The sequence below is a fragment of the Bidens hawaiensis genome, unplaced genomic scaffold (assembly GCF_021521415.1).
Source record: "Bidens hawaiensis isolate Kalapana, Puna unplaced genomic scaffold, B.hawaiensis_p1.1 tig00007372_1, whole genome shotgun sequence".
NCBI lineage: Eukaryota > Viridiplantae > Streptophyta > Magnoliopsida > Asterales > Asteraceae > Bidens > Bidens hawaiensis.
In genome coordinates this window covers 1,046,275-1,071,699 of record NW_027491509.1, presented here as the reverse complement: position 1 = coordinate 1,071,699, position 25,425 = coordinate 1,046,275, and the positions used below count along the sequence as shown (strand labels likewise).

The following is a 25,425-nucleotide window of genomic DNA, read 5'->3' as shown; positions in this document are numbered from 1 at the left end:
GAGCCCTAATAATACTCGAGGTAAGAGGGTACCGAGCCCTAATAATACTCGAGGAAGAAGGGTACCGAGCCCTAATAATACTCGAGGAAGGTATGGCGTAATGCTCTTTATAACGTAAGATATGAAAGTAAGTTAATACAAAAGAAAGTATGAAAGTATGAATGTAAGAATATAAGTTTATGTGTATTGTATAGTGTATGATTAACTAGAACTCACTCAGCGTAGCTGACTTTTAGTATGCACGCAGGTGAGTAGGATGAGGCAACTCGCTTGAGGAGACACGTGGCACTGAAAAAGAGGTTGGCATCGGAAGACTCAAGACGTTTAAGTTTAATGCTTCGTTTATTTTGAAAGACAAAATGATGTTTTAAGACAAGACGTGTTTTGTTATGAAATGTTTTATGAAAGCTTTTATATTCCGCGAATGTTTTAATTAACTCTGATATTTAGAACTGCGTTTATGAGTAAATCCAACATGAAAGTAGGGCTACCGGTAACGGGGCCTTACAGTTTTGTTGGTTCTAAATTAAGAAGATATAGGAGGGTATTTTTGTGCATGTCTATGTAAAAAGATGCCTATTTATGTGAAGTTTTAGTCTATAGTAATTTCTTCAAAATTATAATAACATTCTTAATATTGCAAGTAAAATTTTATTAAGAAGGGTTTAAACAAGCTGAATTTTATTTTGAGTTTGTTTTACAATGTGTAGTTAAAACTCGAGCTCAACTTGTGAGTAACTTTAAAGCTTTGATTATTTATATTTATGTATAATTATTACCTATGTAGTTATAATAACATAAAATTTATTACTTTTATACAATTAATTGTTTTATCATAGTAACAATTACTATATTAAATAAAAGAATAGTTTCATTTAGAATCAGTGTTTACTTAAACTCGGTAATTGAAGCTTGAGATTAAGCCTGTCACCATTTGTAACTTAACCAAGTCAATCTTTAATAGCTCATGGATTACTCGATGAAGACGACGAAAAGAAGAACGTAAATGATTTCGTCAGTGATGCAATTCGTTAGGTCATATAGTTGAATCATATATATGAATATACTTATACCTATACTATATATAATACACGAGACAAGAGTAATTTAGCACACTTGATTTTAAGAGTTTTACAAATGCTAATGCCATTGAAGGGGAAAACCCGTTTGAGTTAGGTTTCAAATCGTTGATATAACAGTTACGGATAGGCCTGTAAACAAACCGAACGTTTAGTAAACCGTTCGGTGGAGGTTCATTTATCTAACAAACAAATGAACAAATTTTTTTTAAAGTTATTAATAATAACCGTGTAATTTGGTCATAAATAAAAAAAAATAATACTTTAAAGAAGATACTTAACTATAACAACCGAAAGTTCTTATAAAAAGGAGAAATAGGCGGTTTTTTGTCTTTTTCTTGCCTCATTTTTCAATATTTGGAACCTCACGAGAATCAGCTCAGCTATCGCTTTCCAATAGAGTTTTTCGGCTTCTTTGTGGAATGTTTCTTATTTCGTTGCATACATTTGAAAAAGTACAAACATAGGATTCTTAACTAGGCCTGTAAACGAATTGAATGAGGAATGTTCACGTTCGTTTAACTTTCACTAAACAAACGTTTGAGCACAAACAATTAAACGATCATGGCTTTCTTGTTTGTGTTCATTCATTTAGAAAATGAACATGTTCGTGTTTGTTTATGTTTGTATGTTAATAGCATAAACTAATTGTTCACAAACATAGCTAAACATAGATGAATGAAAATAAACAAACAAACATAAATGAGCAAACATCAATTAGAAGTAAATGTGGGCTTCACTTTGTCAGAACTAAAGAGTTAATAAAACTAGACTAGATTGTAATAGGTGGTACTAAATTGTAATGTGCCTTAAAAGTTTAAATGAATATATACACAGACACAACCTGACAAGTATAAACGAACGTGAACAAAAGACAACATAAATGAGCAAACCTCAACAAACGAATGTTCACATACATAAATGAACAAACGAAACATGAGCTAATGCTCGTTCGTTAAAATAAACAAACAACAAAATTTGTTCATTTGTTTGTTAGATAAATGAACCTCCACCGAACGGTTTACTAAACGTTCGGTTTGTTTACAGGCCTATCCGTAACTGTTATATCAACGATTTGAAACCTGACTCAAACGGGTTTTTCCCTTCAATGGCATTAGCATTTGTAAAACTCTTAAAATCAAGTGTGCTAAATTACTCTTGTCTCGTGTATTATATATAGTATAGGTATAAGTATATTCATATATATGATTCAACTATAAGACCTAATGAATTGCATCAGTGACGAAATCATTTACGTTCTTCTTTTCGTTGTCTTCATCAATTATTAGCCTTTAACTAACTACTTGAGGAGATTGATTGCTTAATGTATAGGACTCTAAATAGTTAATGCTATCACATTATACTTTATTTTTTCAATCTAACAATATGACTCATTTGACTACTTTTTCCTTACCATCCAGCCTTAGGCCATATGTAGTGGGCGTGAGTTTTGGCGATTTTTGGGCGCGAAGGGGCTAGAACACCGCCCTCGGGGCGATTTTTGGGCGATAATGGGCGGGGGCGAGGTCTTCTCGTCGCCTGGAAGAAGGGGGTGGTGGGGCCGGCATGTATGGATGTGTGTGTTATATATACATGTATATATATATATATATATATTATTATATTATATATTACTAGTTGTAGCCCCTATACCATTACACCCCAAAAACAAATTCTCACCCCTTGCTGACTGGGCGTCACACGGCGCAAAACGCCCCAATTTGTAGCTCATCCACTACGCATAGCCTTACAGATAGTAGGACTCGTCAATGGTGTCTTGATAGCACATTTTCACAGCGACGGCTCATAGATAACGTGTGACGACGCGATTTGAGCCCAAGAGCGTATAAGCTCGCGCTAAGCTTGTTTTGTACTATAATTTTGAAGGTTGAGCTTGGCCCATAAATAGATTTTTAAAATCAAACTCAACTCATGTATTGTATATTTATTAATTTATGTGTACGTACATATCTATAAGATGTTTTATATATTTATAACTTCTATAACAAAATAATACAAATAATTTAGTTTTTCTTATTTTAAGTTTTTGTAAAACTAATAAATATTATGTAAATATGTATTTAGTATATGAAAAAATTGATTTAGATATATAATAGACTCACTTAGACTCGTAAGAATAAATGAAACTCAGGCTTAAGCTCAGCTTGATCTTGATAAATTACATACAGTTTGACTCATTTTTACAACAGTTCTATTTTTTTTAATTATTATGAGTATAGAGAAATTCAAATGTATAAAACTCAACCCAAAATCTACGAGACAGTTTTGTGTGTGTATTTAGTCATTACAGATTATGAATTTAGTTTAGCTTCATAGATAGTTATAACTGTGACCCACAATCTTTGAATTAGTTGTGTACGCATTTTATTACAGAAAATTGACGTATAGAAGACACTGAAAAGTGATCACAATCCCATATACAAAGACAATCTTGAAAAAGGATAAAAGGGGACTCAAGTTCTTTACATTAAACGTGAATCCTAACGAGAAGATGAGAAGAGTATCGTTTTCCCAGTCTCATACCCCGTTGTAAAATCGTGTCCAAGGTCCAAAACTCATTGGGTAATCAAAGTCCAATATCGATTTTGTATTGAGTATACGCATTTGTTTGCTGAAAATTACTCGTAAAAATTTCAAAAGCATTTCTTACTATTTTTTCAAGTGTTTACCAAAAGAAATTAAAAATATCAATACTAAAAACTAGTAATTTAGAAGATTATGTTTTTACCCAAGGGTAAAGGGTTCGGTTAATCGAACCGGGTATCAATTAATAACATTTGCATCTCATACCTGCAAAAAAATGTTTTTTAATCTCACCGTGAAAAATTTCTAAATTAATCTCATACCATCATCATCATCGTACTCAGTATATCCCACCAATAGCAATGCTATGGTAGGGTCTGAGGAGGGTAAGATGTAGACAGCCTTACCTCTATCCCATAGGGATAGATACCTCTATCCCATAGGGATAGAGAGGCTGCTTCCGGCTTGCCCACCGAGTTTATGTTTTGTTTATCATCCCTACACCCTATATTGTAATTTGACTCGATGTATCTAAACCACACGTTGGGTCAAATCCGAGAGTACATTCGGTAAAACTAATAGAAATCACGAATACCTAACCGAAAATTGCACGGCTATTCAATGGAAATATGACATTTGCCATTACCAAAATTCCTTAAAACAACTAAAAAATCTAAATTTGAATACTAGCAGCAACTACACAAGTACAAAGATACACGAATCACCAATCTCAAACAACACCAATCATCCAATCATCAATCACCACCAAATCAAGAAACTGCATTGATTGTCAATCCTAGTTTCGTGCTTTGGCGGTTTTCCGACCATCCTGGCGGCCAACACAGACCAAAATGAGACCATGGTGCAAGTCAAAGTCATATACAATATGCTTTTCTGCATCTTTGTATCCAAGTTCAAAAACAACCAAACGATCTTTGCCTCGAAGGGTTACATTCACAGGCGGGTGTTTACAAAATCGACCATATGGTAAACCAGTTTGTAATAAAAGATCCATTTAATGAAGGACTATTGTCAAGGAACGAGAGAGGCGTTTTAAGGGTATCTTGCAGACGCTGCCATTCTTTGCATAACTCTCGGGTCCTCTGGTCGAAAGCGTTTGGTTGGCATTTCTTGAAATGATCTGATCAAAATTAAAAATAATATTGTGTTAAAACATGTCTCTTCAATATGCCAACTAACCATTTAAAATAATTTGCGTTTATATTTCTATAGTAACGGACCTGAAAGAAAGGTGACGTTTTTTAGGGTATTGCCCGATCTTTGCTTTCAAAATTTTGGAAAGCGGTTTCTGCAGCCTGATGTGTAAAGTAAAAACATGAAAATTGATCAGTGTTGCTTAAAATTGGTTATGCATTGAACACGTCCATATTATATATATAATAATATAGAAAAACATATATGTACCTGCATCTTAGCTTCATCCCACGTAAACCCGGCTCCCTTACCCCACACCTCCCCATCTATTTCAACCTGAAAACATAACCAAAACACGTGATAAACATTGCAAATAACATAGAAAAAAAAAGTTTTATAAATCACAATATGTGACAACAGTAGTACCTGTGCATATAGTTCATTGTTCACACGCATACTAGTTGGAACGTGAGGCTGCGGTTGAAAAGTGAAACCTAAACCCTCCATCATGCACTGAAATAGTAAAATGTTATAAAACACGGTGGCTGATATTATTAAAGCTATAATGAGATCTTACGAGCTCACTAAGTGCAGCTATTGAGCCTTGTTTGGGAATCCCGTCACTTATAAACTTTCCCACTTCTCCTGATTTTAGGCATGATAAGTACTTATCTGCACGAATATCGCCTACATTGGTTAGAATATGGTTGAAAGAAAATAATTGCACAAAAAATAGAATATATGTAATATAAAAGTAAACAAATTGAATGAACACGAACGAAGCATATTTATGTTCGTTTATCGGAACAAACACTCGGATACGAACAAGTAAACGAAAGGGTTTTCTTGTTCGTGTTCGTTCATAAGAAAATGAATGTGCTCATATTCGTTTATGTTTGTTCATTAATAGTATAAATGAATGGTTCACGAGCAGATCATGTTTGTGCTTGTTCGTATACCATTAACCAAACAAACGATTGAATACGAACAATTAAACGAACAAGGTAAACGAACGAATGCAAATGAATGAACGTTCACGAACATATACGAGCAAACAAGACATGTGTTCATGTTTGTTCGTTAATAAATAAGCGAACTTCCCGCCAAACAGTTTACCGAATGCTCAGTTCGTTTACAGGCACCGTTAAATATTTTTTTACCTGCCAAATTCTTAAGGGATGACTCAGCAGCATGATGGTGAGCTTCCCTTCGCGTCCTCCCAGTTGCATTGCCGATTTTCTCTCCAGCAAACCACACCTGTAATAGATGGTCGATTGTTTAGCCCAAAATTAGTGACTCGGAAATTGTCACATAAGTAATAAATAACTTTTTATAAAAATTCAAATACCTCAAAAGAGAACTGCAGTTTGGTGCTAGGGACCAAAGACGGCCTAAACTCGACCTACATTATACATAAACGGATAAAAGTTGCCACCTTTAGATTTTAATGACACATTTGGTAGATAAAGATCTATTATTATAATACCTTGGTTCCGCATTTGGAGGCAATAAAATGTAGATATTCAGCAGGGGATTCAGCAAACATATCATTTCCGCCCATTTCATTGACCATATCCCTGTAGTCAAATGATGCTTCATCCCCTTCAAAATAATCCGATTATTAGACAAAAAGGAAATGTAATAACTTATTTCCAAATCTTGATGCGTTTATTACAAATAATTTAAGATCTGTAAGAACTCTTAGCAACCAGTTATGTTATAGTTGTCATTTATTATATGCAATTTTATGATTACATATACGTGTGATCACAAAATACATGTAGCAAATGACAAAACTACCCTTAATTAATATTAAATATATAAAAAAAATGATTGGTTATTAGAAGCTCATAAACTTTTTTGGATTCCATATTTGTGTGTGTGTGTGTACGTATATAATTCACGTATATATATTGCAAAAACTTAACAGATATACAAGAAATGGATCTTAATCGGGCTTACATGGGAACGAGGGGTGAACAGGTGGAGAATGGCTTAACCTCAACCTATCATCTCTTTGATGGACCTGAAAATATACATATATGTATATTATTCACATATATCTTACTAAACTAGCTTCATACATAAGATCAGTAGAAACAAAACTTACCTCCTCGGGAACAAACGGCGGTACACGAAAAGTTTGTTTTTTGTTAGCATGCACAGGTTTAGCAGGTACAGAAAACTCATTATGAGACGATGATATTCTGTTAAACCGTTGTGGGCCCGTGTCTTCACCCAACGGGAACCACCCACCACGTGGCTCAGCCGGAACTTGCATTGGTGGCGGTCTTACAGGAAACTGTGGTGGTGGTGGTTCAGTGGTGACTGGATGTTTGATGTCCATACCGTGTTGTAAAATGAGGAGTCTGCGTCTTGTGTCGGAGTCAACTTCAGATTCTGGCAGCTCACCTTCTTCCCGTGCAGGTGAACTGTGCAAACTTGGTTCTTGACGGGCTGTTTGAGTTCAGTGGCGGATCCAGGAATTTTTTTTAGGTGGTTCCCTCTTAATTTATAAGGTGGTTCCTACGCGTCTTCTATATATCCGTACACTATTATTTCGAAACTCGGGTGGTTCCGGGGAACCACCCGTTTGTATGCTGGATCCGCCCATGTTTGAGTTAACGGTTCGAGTACGGATAGCAACTGATTGATGGTTATCCCATTTGTCGGTACAATAGACATGGGTGCGGGTGAAGGGTTGTACAGGATCGGTATAATTTGTGGTTCTTGAAATTCAGTTTTGAAATATACAAACTTGGTTCTAATGAATTTTCTTTGAATTCCTCCACATTTTGGAAGGATTTGGAATTCCTTTATTTAGAGGAATTTGAAGGAATTGAATTCCAATTCTTTGAACCGAACACACCAAAACGGAATTAAGACTCCAATTCCAACGAAACGAACACGCCATGTCATGGGATTTTAATTCCAATTCCTTTGGATTCCCACGAATTATGTGAAACGAACGCGCCCTGAGGGTATTTTTTATGCCACAATGATATTACTTTAACATCTTCAGAAAATAAGATGTAAGTTTATAATTTTAAAGTATTTATATGTAATCAAAACCATTTAAATGTGAAGCACGGCCCGCTTATACATGTGCCATGTGGGGTTCAACTGTGAAACACGGCCCGCTTAGCAGCCTTAGTTACAAAATGAAGTGTCAAACAATTAATTCTTTACTTGTGAAAATAAAAGTCGTTACCTTTAACCTTCTTTCTACTTCAGCATCCGCAATTCCATCAAAAGTGACTGGCTCTTTACTCCCATTTAAACCACAAGCATCACCCTCGGATTCCAAATAGTTGCTCACATCGGGAGGCAATATATCTTTGATTTCATCTTCATACGCGACTTCAGTGATTCGTTGCAAAAGTCCCTCATCAAAGTCTCTGTTCAAAGATAGATCATATGTTCAAGTATGATCTTTAAGTTAACAAAAACAGATGTAACGCTTTGCAACAAATGTATATGTTCTTACCTGAAAAATCCACCTCGGACATTACAAGCAACATTTCTAGCAACACGAAGGACAGGAACAGCACAGTTTTCCTAGAAGCAAAACCATACCCATATTAATATAATATCAAAACCATACCCATATTAATATAATATCATTTTAAGTTAAGAAAATAATATTAATATGGTTAGTTAGTTAGTAAGTACTTCAGCTTGGGGAGCATAATACGGTGCAAAAGCAGGAACAGCGTGAACACGCGGTTGATCTCTTTCATCCCACACTTTCAAACGGTCATCAATAACTAATGCCATTTTGGGATGAGAGTTGCCATCTTGAAAAACATTAACGAGTGATTTCTTCGACGCTATTAATATCCATAAAATGCGTGTGTAAGTGTATAACAGTTACATAATATAAGTGTAAAATATGAAACACAAACTAACCAGAGTTCACACACACGATACGGTTTGATAACTCTTTTACAGTTATTAAACTTGAATCTGGATCAAGAAGCCTCCACATTTCCAAAGCATATTCTCGTTCCGCCATTGTACAAACATAAACCTCAAACCGCTTTCGTCCTTTTGCAAACAAGTAGCTTCTAAGATCCTCCCACGCGGGTCTCATACGCACGAGCACGCTTGTGTCACGAATCTTGATAAATGCAAGAAAGATGTATTAAATTAATATATAAACATACAAGAATAAGATCAAGATCGTTACTTTATACAACAGTATACCATTGGGTTGATACGGGTAAGGATGATATTCTTCTCTTGCAATCTTATAATTGGACGAAGAAGACGTTGATGTTTGTCTGATAAAGCGGGGACAACCTCGGACTCTGCTTTGATTATCTTTCCGTTTTCAACAACTTGATCGCTTTCCGCATATTGTTTTAATATGTTTCTATCGTCTTGATAGCGTTTTATCTCAGAAATCATACCAGCAATACGTGCTGGGTCCTTTTCAGTGTTTAATCTCCTCTGTATGGCTTCAAGTTTATCTTCAAATGACCTCAAAGTATCGGCTACTACGAGAGTCTCATCCAGGTCAAACACAATGCTAAGACACCTTAGGTTTAACATGACTAGACACGATTCGTAAAGCCCGGGTGGAACGATAAATCCCCAGAAACATGGAGATGTGTCGTTTCTTCTAGAACACATTGCTACCAAGTGCATCTCATCTCCGCCAAGTGAAACAACAGCAGTCTGCATCATAAAGTCAACAATACATTAATATGGAAATTGCATTGAATATTAACAAGACAGCGCATAAAAGATGCACGTTTATGCAGTAATAACTAATAAGATCACACACGTCAAGTAAAAATGACTATCTATAATCAATATCACACGCGAATATGTATTTATATTGTCGGACATTATTAAGATATGAATATCTATAATTTATCTTGTTTTGGAATGCATTTGTTCAGCTCGCTTTAACATCTCAACGGTTAATCAAAACAGACCAATTAATGTTTCCAGTAAAACAGTTAAGGGTTTTCTATATGATTTATTGTTTAATTGTTTGTGTCAAGATTACTCCATGTCCATGAAGAGTCATCCAGATTTCAGGCAAATCTGCAAATTACAAGTCGAATCGGTCGCTAGAAACTAAAAAAAATGATTTTTTGTTTTGTATTTCTTAGATCTAATTAAGTAAAACTCAAAGATCTGCACATGTAACTGGTTTTCATTTGTATATTTCAAAACTGAATTTCAAGAACCACAAATTATAAGTCGAATCGGTCCCCAAAACATTAAAAAATGGTGTTTTTTTCCCTGTACTTTTTAGATCTAATTTAAGTAAAATTCCCAGATCTGCACATGTAACTCGCTTTCATTTTGAATATTCCAAAACTGAATTTCAAGAACCACAATTATAACTCGAATCCGTGCTCAAACACCAAAAAATATAGTTTTTTGTTTGTATCTTGTAGATCTAATCAAGAAAATTCCCAGATCTACACATGTAAATGGTCTTCATTTGTATATTTCAAAATCAAAATTCAAGAACCACAAAATAACTCGGATCCGTCGCACAAAACTTAAAAAAAACTACTTTTTTGTTTGTAATTTTTAGATCAAATCAAGAAAATTCCCAGATCTGCATGTAACAGATCTTCATTTGTATATCTCAAAATCAAATTTCAAGAACCACAAATTACAACCCGAATCCGTCGCTCAAAAACCAAAAAAAAAAAGGTTTTTTGTTTGTATCTTTTAGATCCAATCAATCAAATTCCCAGATGTAACTAACTGGTCTTCATTTGTACATTCCAAAATTAAATTCCAAGAACCCTAAAAGTTTTATAAAAAAAAATCAGTTTTTTGTTTGTATTTATTAGATCTAACCAGTCTTTCATTTATCCAATTTCAAGAACCATAGTCTTTGATTGATTAAACTTTTTAAAACACAAAGTCCTCAAAATCAATTAAAGGTCTCATCTTTGTCCATCACCAAAGTCCTCAAAATTAATTAAAAACTTATTATTAGGGTTCTGAAGAAACACCAGTCGAACCCCGACAGATTACGAGTAACCTGAGGGTTAGATAGACGTTTCCCACGAGGGGTTAATTCCGGCAAGATGGTTCTTCCGATAACCTGCAAAACAGACACCGTGAGCTCGTCACTAAGAAAGGGGGGGGGGGTTCCTCCTTGTGACCACCCTCCGGCGTGAGAATCAGTCTATATTATTCTTTGAATATAAAAGTATATTATTAATACTAGAGCAGTTATCAGGTAAATTATACAAGATATTAGATGATGAAATGATAATACCATTTGATGTCTTTTATAGCCGAAGGTGGGTTTCCAAGGAGGTTTAGCCGGCCTACTACTCTGCCAACTGTGGCCTACACACGTGCTCTGCTGGTAATTGGTGGATAGGCAGCGGCTGACAGTGACCAGGCGTGCTGTTCACTTTTCCTTTTCCACCAACTACAGGCTAGGCACGTGGTATGGCAGGAGTTGGTGAGTAGGCGGCGGCTATTGGTCACAGTGCTGTGGCGTGTTGTCTGCCATGCTGCTGTCAGTGAGCTGTCGTATCGTTGGTCAGATCTTTTGTCCATACCTCGTCAGGTATCACACAAAAGACCCTCCATTATTATACGGACTGGCTCATTTAGGCGGGAGTTTTCCCCCTCCCGCCTTTATGCGGGAATGTTCCCGGCTTTGCTCATTCCTTCTTCAGGTGACTACTGAATTATTACGAGTCTGAGCCTTATGCGTGTAGCCATGCTGCGCGGGTGGCCAGTCCCTAATGGCGGGTATCCGCACCTGCGGGAACAGGCGGATACTTGGAAACCATAGGGAGGCATTTCCTGCGGGACCAGCTTGCGTACCGCATGTGAGGTCGTCACAACTCTGAGCGTGGTGGGTCCTGCGGGTTTGGTAGGTCGCGGCGCAGACGTCCCTATGGTGAAGTCTGCGGGTTCAACTGCGCAGACGTCCGTTTAAGGAGTCTTGCGTGTTCAACTGCGCAGACGTCTCCTTTTAAGGAAGTCTTGCGGGTCCTAACCACCTCTGCTGGGACCTACCTCTTCAAGTCCCCCCAGTCCAATGTTCTGCTCATGAATGTTTAATCAAGTGAGGTGAACTTTTGGACTCAAGCAAGGGGTTTTTGAAAAGGGTTTAGTTTTATGGGTTTTCCGCGGGAAGTCTTACCCACGGGTTTCCCAATGTCACGCAGAATTTCCCAATGTTCTGCTTGATCTCTGGGATGATGCGGATAGGTCTGTAACCTCCCCGCAAGTCAGGAGCGTTTAGAACCTTTTGTGTAGATTCTCCATGAGGTCTTGGTGGTTTTGAACATAGTGATCAATCATGTTATAACCACCAATTCAATCCTGAAGTTTCAAACAATCTAGTTCTTGACGTTCCCGCTATGCGGGGATGTTAATCCCGTTTCTGCAAGCATGGCCCAGAAGATCCTTCTTGGTTTCAATTCCCATGGAGTGCTCGGTATGCGAAGGGTTTTGCCTTGACGCTGTACCCGCACTTCGTCTTATTAGTTACTTTACTCCCAAGGTATCCCTGGCGTTAAATCCCTGCAGGGCTAGGTGCGTGAAGGGTTTTGCCTTAACACTGTACCCGCACCTGACTTATGGTTGCCGAGGTGTTCCTGGCGTTTAATCCCCTGCGGGCGCTAGGTATGTGAAGGGTTTTGCCTTAACACTGTACCCGCGCCCGACTTACAATTGGGTGCCGAGGTATGACTTTTTACGGGTGTTAGGTATGTGGAGGGTTTTGCCTTAACACTGTACCTGTGCCCGTTTTGTAGTTGGGTGGAATGCCAAGATTTTCTCGGCTTCACTTCCCTGTGGGTGCTAGGTATGTGAAGGGTTTTGCCTTAACACTGTACCCGCACCCGGCTTTATAGTCGGGTTTTTTCCGGTTTCCGTTCCCTGCTGGTGCTAGGTATGTGAAGGGTTTTGCCTTAACACTGTACCCGCACCCGGCTTCATAATTGGGTTTTTCCGGTTTCCGTTCCCTGCGGGTGCTAGGTATGTGAAGGGTTTTGCCTTAACACTGTACCCGCACCCGGCTTCATAATTGGGTTTTCTTGGCCTCTGTTCCCTGCGGGTGCTAGGTATGTGAAGGGTTTTGCCTTAACACTGTACCCGCAGCCGTCTTACGGTCAACTGGATAGCCAGGGTAAGGGGTTTTTCCCGCTTATTTTTCGAATCTTTGGGATTTGCGCATGCATATTTAAATTTATTCTAGCGCTTTTCCTCATATTCTAGATAGGTTAACCGTTCATCACGTGGTTGTCAATAGATCTAGGTACCTTTCATGATTTATGCGGTTAAAACCTGCATTTTCATTCAGTAGGGTGACCGACATATAACTATGACTGACCTGCGTGAAGGTTTTCTATTCTTTGGGTTAATGCGGGTTTTGCCGCTTTCCCCATGCAGCGAGTCTGCGTGAAGGTTTACCAATTGTTGGGTTTATGCGGGTTTTACCGCTTTCCCCATGCAACGACTTTTGCACTTATGTATGCGGTGAAGACCGACATATCCGTGTGAACAGTTTATATATGAATGCAAAACCATTAACGTCGATGTTTTAAGGAGAATCATTTCCATTAAAAGCGGCTCTTGGCCGGTACAAACTTGGAATTGATCTACATGTAACATTTGCGTAATTGAGCTCCGTTCCATGTTCGTGGGACGGGAGTGCCATCGAGCCTTTCAAGCCGGTATGCGCCCTTTCCCAGAACTTCTTTGATAATGTACGGCCCTTCCCAGACCGGTGCCAGTTTTCCTGGGCGTTCTTGGTTTGAAGCCTCGTTGTTACGCAATATGTAGTCTCCTACATTGAAGTTGCATAGCTTCACCCGCGTGTTGTAGTACTTTTGCATTTGTCGTTTGTAGTTCTCTTCACGCGCTGCAGCTAAGTCTCTGCGCTCCTCGGTCAGCATAAGGTCTAACCGTCTCTCCGCATCGTTGTCCTCTGGTTTCATCATGACCCTTGGTGAAGGTAGACCAATTTCGACCGGAACCATGGCTTCGGTGCCATAATTGAGGCTGAACGGTGTTTCTCCTGTACTTGTCTTTTTCATTGTTCTATGAGCCCACAGTACATGTGGAACTTCGTCCACCCAGCCAAATCTGTGTTCCAGCAACCTTCTCTTTATGCCATCAACGATGCTCCTATTTGCTCTTTCCACCTCACCATTACCCTGCGGGTGTGCCACTGAGGTAAAGGTATGGGTGATTTGAAGTTCTTTAAGCCACCGTTGTAGGTTCTTGTCAGCAAAGTTGGTGCCGTTATCGCTCACCAAGTTTTGTGGAAGCCCGAAACGACAAATGATAAACTCCCAAATAAATTTTTTGATATGTTTCGCCGTCGTTTGGTCTAAGGGTTTTGCCTCTATCCACTTGGTGAAGTAATCGATGGCCACCACTAGGAATTGAACGTTTCCTGCTGCTGTAGGGAATGGGCCTGTCACATCGATGGCCCACTTCTGAAATGGCCATGAAGAGGTGACTGGAACAAGATCATTCTTCGGGCGATGCGTGTTAGGTGCGTAGAGCTGACAAGATCTGCACCTTCTGATGTATGCCAGCGCATCCGTATGCATCCCCGGCCAAAAGTATCCCGCGTTGTTCAGTTTGGCTACAACTGCGCGTGGACCTGCATGTATCCCGCAGATGCCTTCGTGTACCTCCCTTAGGAGGTAGTTAGCATCTTGGTCGTCAACGCATCTTAGGAGGGGGCCAAGAAAGTTACGTCTGTAAAGTATGTCATCGATGAGTTGATAATTCAGTGCTTTACAGCGTAGTTTTCTCGCCTGTGCTTTTGACTCTGGCAGTATACCCGCCGCAAGGTAATTTATTATTGGTGTCATCCATGTTTCTGTGCCGGTTTGGATGACACATACCTCTTTGTGCGGGACTGATGGTGCGCCAAGGAGTTCGATGAGGATATCTTTTCCCAGATGGGTGAAAGTCAGTGATGCGAGCTTACTTAACGCGTCCGCAGACTTGTTTTCGCTACGCTTGACGTGTATGACTTTACAACTGTTAAAATCGCGCATGAGGGTTTTTGCTTGAGCGAGGTACAGGGCCATTGTGTCGTTCACTGCCGTGTACGTCCCGTTAATCTGATTGGCGACTAGCATGGAATCTACATGGGCTTCCAAGTTTTTCACTCCCATCTTACGCGCAATCCTTAACCCGGCCAAAAATGCTTCATATTCAGCTTCATTATTCGTGCTTGGGAAGTCTAGCCGAATAGCATAAGTGTACTCTTGGCCTGTTGAGTTGGTCAGCTTTAACCCTGCGCCTGAGCCCTCGCTGCTGGACGCTCCATCAGTGTAAAGTCGCCAGACCTCGTCGATGTCTTGTGCTGGAGAGGGCTGAGCCTCGTCCTGGCACTCCTTCTCTCGCGATGCGGGGACCTCGGCAATAAAGTCTGCCAAGACCTGGCCTTTTATGGCTGGTCGTGGCTTGTATTTTATTGCATATTCCCCCAATTCTATTGCCCACTTGGCTAGGCGTCCCGACAGTTCGGGTTTGCCCAAAACGTTTGCAAGTTTATAGTTGGTGAGAATAGTAATTGGGTGACCTTGGAAATATCGTCTTAGCCTGCGTGAAGCCTGCACCAGCGCTAAGACTAATTTCTCCAATTTTATTGTCTTTCTTTCTTTTTTGTACCTTGTTTTCTCCAAGTAATGTCTGGTGCAAAAGACTCAACTGCAAGTTGTTGGATTTGACTTTGACTTTGTGGTTGTTTGACTCCTCCATTTTCAAGCAAACTTTAGCAGCAATTGTGCATACAACTGCCAATGGTGAGCATCTTTCACTGGGTGTGGAATAATAACATATCCTCACTTTATTATTATCCTTGAGTTTCAAATTAGGGCTAATTATATTAACCTCTACTTCACCCACCATTTTCTCTCCGTCATACAAAGCCATCACCACCGATTTATTCATTTTCTTGAAATTCAATTCGATTAAAAACAATAATAATAATAATACAAAATTTATGATCAGAAATCGGACTCCTGGGTCTTCTTGGATTAAGTCATATACGTATAAAAATACAAAATTTATACTGATTTTGATGGGTTTTTCAAGATCTGTAATTTTAGATCAATTTGGGGGAAGTGATAATATTCTCGATTGGATGAACAAGAAACCCTAGATTAGATTAATGGGTATTGTACTTTTGAAGGCAGGTTATATAATATACTAGGTTAGTAACCCGTTTGACACACGGGCTAAAAATTAAAAATTTGATTCTAACGAATTAATCTAAAGATGTATTATAAAGTCAAATAAATTACAAATTGCAGGAAAAAAAATTACATGATAAAGTTATCATAAATCTCTAAAAGTTTCTAAAATGGCATTTTGAAATCCGTATGGGTATTGATGTCTCCCGTTACCACTTCGTTCCTTTAGGCTAACTTTTATGTTTTGCAAATATATCTTCCACACAGATTATTTCCAAAAAAGCATCATACATGATGATCAATCCAGTCTCACTTCTTTTTGTTTTCATATGATTCTTAGATACATCATTTAAGTTTCTTTTCCTTTAGTGACTTTCCTTAGCAACATTGTTGTCTAACCAACCCTTATTCAAGATAAGTTGTTCAAATTGCAGCAAAGTGATGGATAAAACATCAAAGAAAACAGCACAACCATAAATATAGGCAAACTGTTGAAACAAAAAGGTAAAAAAGGAAGGGTGAAAATAATTAGATATAATAAGTATAAAAACATGATATGTTAAAACTTAAATCAGAGATCATAATTTTCTCTTTTCAGTAGGCATGAACCAGTATGCATCTAGCACCTGCAAATCATCACATATAATAAGAATCTTTAACTTTAATATAAATAATGTCAAATATCGCCTTCTACATATCATGCATAACCCTTTTTCATAATTGCGCATATATGTAAAAACAAACAACATTAAAGAGTTAAAGTGGTGAGTATACCTTGTAGATTGGCATAAGCTAGCTAACTGAAACAACATGCTCGCCTGTCGACAGGGGCCATGTTGAAAAAGAAGCTGCCATGAATGACAGATAATCATTTATCACAATACAATTTTATCAAACACCCTCTTTTTTGATTAATCGCACATCCAATCACCTCTTTTAGTATAAATTTTGAAGTTAATGAGAAACGCGCTTGAATATAATTGACTTAATGTTATACTTTCTATTTTGACTTTCCCAATATTCAAATATGATCCAACACCAATTTTGACTCGAAAATAGTCAAAGTTGACTTCAGATAATATAGCATTCAAAAGATGCAAAAATGAAACTTGACTAGATATAATATATCATTAGAAAACAATGAGACTGTTGACATTATAAAAGAGTGATTTCATGAAACAGAAAGTTTACCACGAAAGTCCCCATAGGTGTTGTGGTTGCTTGTACATTGTCCTTATTGTAAATAACTACAAATCATACAAGCTGAATTAGAAACCTATAAAAATAGTAAAGGATATGAATCTCATAAATTTGTGTATTATGTAAAATATTATGAGAAATGTATAGAATATTACCATTGGTATTGTTACTCAGTGAACTTGTAAGTTGATATTTACTTTATCAAAAGAAGCACGCCTTTTTGAATCTGATGCAGAATGTTTAAACGTGTTCGTTCACCTGTAATATAAATAGAAATATAAAGCATTATATTTTATCATGGCAATATTTTGAAAGTTATAGAACAAAGTTATAGATATATTTAGGTACTCATTCCCTAAACTTAATTTATAACCGAAAAACCCAGCCCAAAGCAGCCTCTAATCGAAACTTGCGTTAAGGCATCAATAGTGGAGCAACCAAGCATTGAAAGTTTTCTGATGTGTATTTCTAATGCACAAAACCTTATATATCATAAAAAGAACATAAAGTACTAATTCCTTAAAAAATGACAGTTAAAAAGCAGTTATAAAAAATCATCTAATTCAATAAACAATTAAAAAGCAGCAAAGGTAACATGCTTTTAATATTATGAATAAAAATATTACATACGGAGTATACAATAAGTTTTTTTTAATGGTCTTATATTATAACCCAAATTACAGAAAAATGAAAACTTTTGACAATTCATATTTAGTTAACAAAAAATAACACAACAATAAATAGTTCGTGAAACAGATCAGTGACCTCAGTAGCTCTAGCGACATATTTAGTAGTCTTCATAGTTCATAATAAATGAAAACTTTGACAATTAAGCTATAAATTTTTTAACATAATACCTAAATAAAAAATAGAATATCAAAATTTATTAAAAATCATACCTCAAGCTATACATACTCTAATGCAAAATAAATATTAGTCATATTGGTTGCAAAAAAGTGATTTATATATGTTCTCAAACTGCGTTAAACCAGATTTATATTTTTAACACTATAACATAAAAAAAATCACCTTGCAAACACTTTCATTGTTAAGCTTCACGCATACGCATAGGTTTTAAACTCCAATACAGAAGAAAAACAAATCTTTAAGAATATATTACTTAAAAAGCAAAGAATGAATTAGTATAAATGCTTCAAAACAAATTTGTTGGCAATAATTAAAAGGTACTTACTGATGCAGTATAGTTGGAAATAACGACACTTTAAACCAGAAGATGATGATGGATATTGTTGACTCTTGTTGAACGGATACTGTAAATTTTTTTTTTAGGATGTGTTCACATTTTGATTGAAACTATTGTATTGTGGTAGAAGAGTGATGAGTCAAATCTGGGTTTTTTAAATAATAAAATGAATTAATGAGAAAACTCCACGTGTACAAACAAAGACTTCTGGTGAAAAATTATTAGAATCCACCTGTTTATTAAATATGTAGATAAATAATAGATATATAATAATATATATAATATATAAGAATAAGAAGATGTGACACACGCCGTTAGTTTTGGGATTAGGCTGAGGGGTGTGGAGCGCGAGAGGGGGCGCGTGAGCCCTTCCGCTCGCGCCCCGGGGCGCGAGCACCACACCACCGAGGCGCGAGAGGGGCGCGAGAGGGGCGCGAGCACGCAGACCAAGGCAGGCGCAAGGGGGATCACAGCTGAAAATGGGCGTAAAGTGGCTTGGGAATGCGTGCATAGCCGTTGGGGCTTTAATAAATAGAGCCGTTGGCTCTTTAAGTTTATTAAAATTTTTTTTTTTTCTCTATATAAACCAATATCAACCCAATATCACATACCACACCCAAAATCACATAAAATACTTACCACAACCTCAAAAAAAACCCAAAATCACCCCATCTTCGAAACCTTTTTTTAAAAACATGGCTGGAAATTGGTACCCAAACCTAGATTCAGATTACAGTTACGACGATTTATGGTCGGCACCGGACCAACCGATGTTTTATTCGGGGTCGCAACAATCATCCGGCTTTCAACCATCCAACATACAACCGTCTCCTAACTTTGTTGTTCCGGAGACACAAGAACCAGAAGGTGAAGCTGCGGGACAAAGAAGACGCGTCCACCGGAAAAAACAAGTTGCAACGGACGGGTCGGGTTCGGCTTCGACTGGAAGGACGAAACGGAAAACCACTCCGTGGTCATCGGATGAGAAGGAAGCCCTGTGTCGGGCTTGGATAGTCATTTCTGAGGATCGGCGTTGCGGTAATTGTTTTAACGTTTTTAAAAATGATTTTTAATAAAAAAGTTAAATAAAAAAGTTAAATGACTTACAAATTTATTTATGCATTTTGCAGCGGACTACCAAAAGAGCAAGGTCTTTTGGACAAAGGTTAGGGAGACGTTCTATTCGGTCGTTGGGAGTACAGAGCGGAACGCCGATATGATTTCGGGTCGGTGGACCGAAATCAGAAAATTTGTCGGCTTGTTTACTAATCTGTTCAGCAGGAACGCCGGTCGTATGAGACCAAGTGGCAGTGACGATTTGGCGGTTTATAATTTCACTGTCGAAGAGTGGAAGCAGGAGTGCCTGCGGAGGTATGGGACGGTGAAGACGTGGGACGATGTAAAGGTGTGGGAGAGGTTGAGAAGGTGTTCTAAGTGGGTTGAGCTGGTGGCGCCGGACCTTGATGCGGAAGTAGGGCCGAAACAGACTAAAACTAGTTCGTCTGGAGCGTATAGCACTTCCGCCGGGTCGGATTGCCGGGTTGGATTCGACCTAAACGTTGCGGGGGAGGAAATGTCTTCACCGCCGAGGAGGCGGCCATTGGGAAGGGACGCCAGGGGGAAAAAACCGGCTGAGGGGGAAGCCGTAAACATCACCGATCTTGTTGAATCCCTCAATAAATTCAACAAAACCATGGAGGTGGTCTCTAATGACAAAAAGGAAAAAAAAAAAGAATGAGAGATTTGGACTTCCTTACAAGAGACTTCAGTAACCTAAATCCGGTCGACCAAATGCTGATGGAAAAACAAAAGGAACGTATCCGGAAGAGGTTGATCGAAGAAGACCAAGCCGAAGAATAAGAATAATGTTTTTTTTAGTACTTTAATTTTTTTTTAGATATTAATGTGTTTTTTAATTAATGTGTGTTTTTTTAAATAATTTATGAGTTTTTTTAATAATACGTTTTTTTAATACATTTATAAAAAAATAAAAAAAAAACCGCTCGCGCCCCCTCTCGCGCCCCTCCACACCAGGGCCCGGGGCGCGAGCACCACAACCAACACCCATCTTATCAAGTTTCTCTCTCTGCCACACGTCACAATATTATTGGCTGGCGCCCCCACTCGCGCCCCCTCTCGCACCCCCCACACCCCTCAGCCTTAGCCTTAGCTGTCCTTTTCAAATTTTAAATAAATATAGATATAAGTTACAAGAAGACAAAACATATACAAACAAAATTTTAGGCCTGTCAATTTGGGTTTAATCATGTTTAACAGGTTATAAACGTGTTTAACAAAAATATCAAACATGAATATGACTCGTTCAAATACTTTATATGCTATGATTATAAAACGATTTTAAGTTTCATGTACCAATAAAGAAAAATGATACAGCTTAACATGCTAATTTCAATTATATAAAAAAATAAACAATAAATCACGTAGCGTATTTTTTATTAACAAGTTTTATTGTATTTTAGACATGTGTCCAATTGACTGTCCTGCACTTTTGAATGATAAAATGTTGATGAAAATAAGCAATCCCAAACGCCTCCTAAACAATAATAATAACAATAATATTAATAATAATATTATTATTATTATTTAATATTATTATTATAATAAACAACCAACCATGTAAAAAAGGAAGAGTAGTCAAATTTGGAATGACATTTTCTTCTTTTCTAAATATGAAAGTTTTCTTTTTTTTTTCTTTTTACATTAAAACCTTGTCTCTAAAGTCTAGATATATTGTAATACCATATTCTTTTTTGTCTTTCTAAAAGGAAAACCCGTATTCTTTTGGATGTGTACTCAATTTCTGAAACAAGATCAAATACATTTTATTCTTAACATGAAAATAATGAGAACCAATTTATTGTTATTATTAGGTTTACTTTTATAGGTGTTTGTTGTTATTTTTTGTTCGTATTTGCTAATTTTCGATTATGAGACGTTATAAGTATTTGTTGATTTATATTTTGTTGTTATTATTAGATTTTCTCTTTTGCTGTTATAAGTATTTGTTGGTATTTGCTGTTATTATTTTGTTATTGATTTTGATTATTTTGTTGTAATTTTTAGGTTTTTTCTTTGTTATTATAAATCATTGTTTACGTATATTGGTATTGTTTCTTATGTTCTCATTTTTTTAAAAAATTGGTTTTTTTTCTACGTTCTCATGTTAAGATTAAAATGTATATGAACCTTCCCCATCAATTTCTATCTTTGTTTTTATTCACCCCTTACAATTAATTATTGTCCTCTTTTTGGGTAGTTATGAGTGAAAGAGAAAATATATAATATAGGTAAAATAGATAAATATTATTGTATTTTGTTTAATTTGTTAACCCTTGTAGTATTATATTATGCTTTTATACATTATCAGGGGGAGAGTTGTCGACCGCTTCTCGGCCCGACACCCTGTTAGACTTAATATTTTCAAACAAAATTATATCTATATATTATATATAATGCATCAAATAAGGGCAAATTAATACATCCATTTTTAAGTAATTTACAACACTTAAAACATGAGGTACATGTGTTAGTAAGGGTAAACATATCTTTTAAACACAATCTATTCAACTTACAAGTTTGGTCCCTCATCTTTAACCATATTATGTTTTTAATTTAACTTGTAAATTAACTTCCCACCCATGATTTTTAAACGACTATAGTCTTTTCATACGTTATTATTTTTATAAACAAATTGCACCATAAAAACGAGCATTTTATTCTCTTTAGTTTGGATATGATATTGTTGTAACTTTTTTTCATTTTAAATAAATTAATATGTTACGTAGGGGTGTTCAGTGTCGGTTTTGATGGTTCTTAAGTTAAATTTGTGAGTCCAGCCGTTAATACTGATTTTTTGTCGTCCAAAATCAAACTCAACCATTGAAAGTTGAAACCGAATCGTTACTAACGTCCTGGTTCCAGTTTAGTTTCACTGTTTAAACTTTAATAATAAATTTGGTTTAAAATAATTAATAATTTAAATGTACCATCAATTTTAACTAAAAACCAACATAATATGATACTTGAGATGATTATAAATAAAAAAATGATAATTTTAACTACATAAATGGTAAATATTAATTGAAAATCTAGGACGTGAAATAATAACAATAAAGATTACAAAAGGAATCATATTACAATTAGGTTAATTTACAGTCTTTTCTGGTTTCATATGGCCGGTTGCCGATATAAACCGCGAACCAACCGTTCACTACGTTTTGAAAATTTTGAAACCGACCAACAAACCGAAAGTAAAAAAAGAAAAAGAAAAAGAAAAAGAAAAAGAAAAAAGAAGTCAAACCAATGACCGATTTGAACGATTTCAAGTTTTTAACCGAACCATAAACACTTATATTTGTACGTGATTAACAGGTTCAAACACCCGCTGCATCGCGCGGGCACCCGCCTAGTATATTTTTATATAGACATATATGTAATTTTATTATTTAAACTCAATTACACAACCGTCAGCTTGGTTTAGTAGAAAATGTGTATCATTATCAACCAAAAGGTTGTGGATTTTAGTTTTAATTGAAACATAATTTTTTTTTGAACAACTCAAATCATAATTAAGTAAGTCCATTTAACAAATTAAATGTTAACAAAATTTTTTTGCAAATCTCAGAGACGGCCATGTATATTATTTTTTGTAAGTTGGTTCATTTGATAAAACTGATTAACTAATCATACGAAAATCATGATCGCATAGAAGTTCGATCTTATTCGGATGCAGATTATGATAAATGTCTTTTTAGTTGATGATCAATAAAAGGATTTGGTGTCTTCTTTGATGGAAATTTGGTTTATTGGAAGAGTAAGAAACAAAATGTGATAACACAGTTAAGCACAAAGGCAGAATATTGAGGAATTGCTAAAGCAAATGCAACATGTGAATGTGTTTGGATCAAACAACTTCTCAAAGAAATAACATTTCGTAAGATTTCTTCAGCAAAGTTCGTATATAATGAGGTTGCCATGCATATTGCATCTAACCAAATACTCCATAAGATGACAAAGCACGTTGAAATTGATTGACACTTCGTCCTATAGGAGATCACTGTGATGGAGTCTGTCAAGTCTAATGATCAAGTAGAAGATATGTTTACAGTATTTATTAAAGGTCCTCATGTTGATGATTATATGTACTAAGCTTGGAGCATTTGATAATATGCTATAGCTTAAGTTAATAAGTCAGGATATCTTAACTTATTAACTTATCTTCTCATAACATAAACAATTTCAAACAACTTATTAACTTTTTAAAAAGTTAATAAGTTATAAGTTGATGAAAATAAGCAATCTTCAAACACCCCCTTGACCATCATACCCATTAGCTAGTTCTTAGTTTATATTTACGTGTTTCTTTGTATTATATTTTTTTTCTGAATAACATCACCTTTTTAACTTCACAAAACCATAGGAAATAACGTAACTATGTCGACGAAGATCATAAACTCATATCCAACTAAAAAGCAAGCATACCCTTTTGCACATTTCATATGTAAATCATATTTTTCCAAATGTTGTTTTGTTATATAAACTCAAATTTTGACTAAAATCACGATACACTTATTCAATTGAAATGAGCATGCATTGGCAATTACACTTTAACCACTAAGCTAAAACATTATAAACCGAAGAAAGACACACGTTCAGTTATCATGTAATCCTCTTGATTCAGTTCAAGAATACAAGTTTAATAACAAAAAATCATTCACAAAATCTAATTTATAGTGGATTGACCTGTTACTTGACAATTTATGTGGCACCAACTTTACAGTCAAATTAGCATCATGTAAGCGGATATCACACGTCATGCATATGTCCTGTACTTGCAGAAGAAGCCATGCTTTTTAGGTCAAAATTAGGGAAAAACAAAAATTAGGTCAAAAACAAACTGAATTGAACGATTTGTAACAAAGAATTGAACTAATCGAGAAGAATTGATCAATTTAAACGAAAAAATGGAAAGGATTGAACATCGATTGAAGAAATTTGAGAAATCGATTGAGATTGACTGATTTTGAACGGAATTAATGAAATGGAAACGAACAGATGACCGGAATCTACTCTGATACCATGAAATCAGAGAAAGAAAGAAGAAGGAAAGATATTTCTTATTATTAAAATTTGAGAGAACATACAAAGTATTTATACAAAAAGTTACAGGCATCACAAACTAACTAATAACAAACTAACTACCAACACTGGTATTGCATGTGCCCATGCGGCCATGCCCCAAGTCAATGTGACATTAGCGGCTACTTTACAATTAAATTAGCACATATTACCTCCGGCATTATAACTATAGTTGATCGATCTCTATAGTTGTAGATATTAACTTTTTTTTTTGTGTTGAGTGGGTATAGAATATATCTATTAACATTTACGTGAACTGTAAATCATTATTTTTGTATGTGGTATATTTATACCTCTTGCCTGTTTATTCTCTCTTAGTTGGATAGATGAGAATCATGAGATGCCTAGTAATGGAAAGATGAAGACATTGATTCAGTTACTCCACTATAGTTCTCCCCACACAACTCTCATGTGCCATGTAGTTATGTTTTCCTCTGTTGTACTATCCAAACACCAATGTTCTATATTTTATTTTAAGGTACGTGATAATATGAAATGACTACACGGTAAAAGTTCTTATCATAACTCCACTTACATAAAACATGTGTGGTTTCATCATTTGTCAAATTGTTTTCACTTACTTTTTACTTTTTAGTAATCATCTAACATTAAACTACTGAATCACATCATTCATCATTAATTACATCCCAACTAAAAAGAATTTTCTTCCAATCTATTAAATATCATATTAGAATTAAAAACACCCACCCAATCCACCACACATCGGGCGATTCGCCGCATATTAGTGGAGTCTTTTAAAAAAATGTGTTTTTTTTGTCTTTTTGTTGTCTTTTTTCATTATTTTATTGTTTTGTTGTTTTTTCTTTTATTTGTTTCTTTTCTTTTGTTTGTTTATGATTTTGTATTAGTAACCTTTAAAAAAGTACTTTTAAATATTTTTCATTTTAGACCAAGTTTCGTG

General features: G+C 36.1%; 1 pseudogene across 1 annotated transcript; it reads right to left on the bottom strand.

The window, feature by feature from the left end:
- Window positions 1-4,655: 4,655 nt before the first annotated feature.
- Window positions 4,656-15,836, bottom strand: LOC143634991 (RNA polymerase II C-terminal domain phosphatase-like 1; annotated as a pseudogene). Its single transcript, XR_013153973.1, has 15 exons — window positions 15,417-15,836; window positions 8,985-9,458; window positions 8,688-8,898; window positions 8,451-8,608; window positions 8,266-8,336; window positions 7,990-8,176; window positions 6,741-7,239; window positions 6,265-6,380; window positions 6,127-6,180; window positions 5,939-6,035; window positions 5,356-5,450; window positions 5,205-5,291; window positions 5,049-5,114; window positions 4,865-4,939; window positions 4,656-4,764 (listed from the first exon to the last, which is right to left on the bottom strand). The product of XR_013153973.1 is annotated as an RNA polymerase II C-terminal domain phosphatase-like 1 (transcript).
- Between the last annotated feature and the right edge of the window lie 9,589 nt (window positions 15,837-25,425).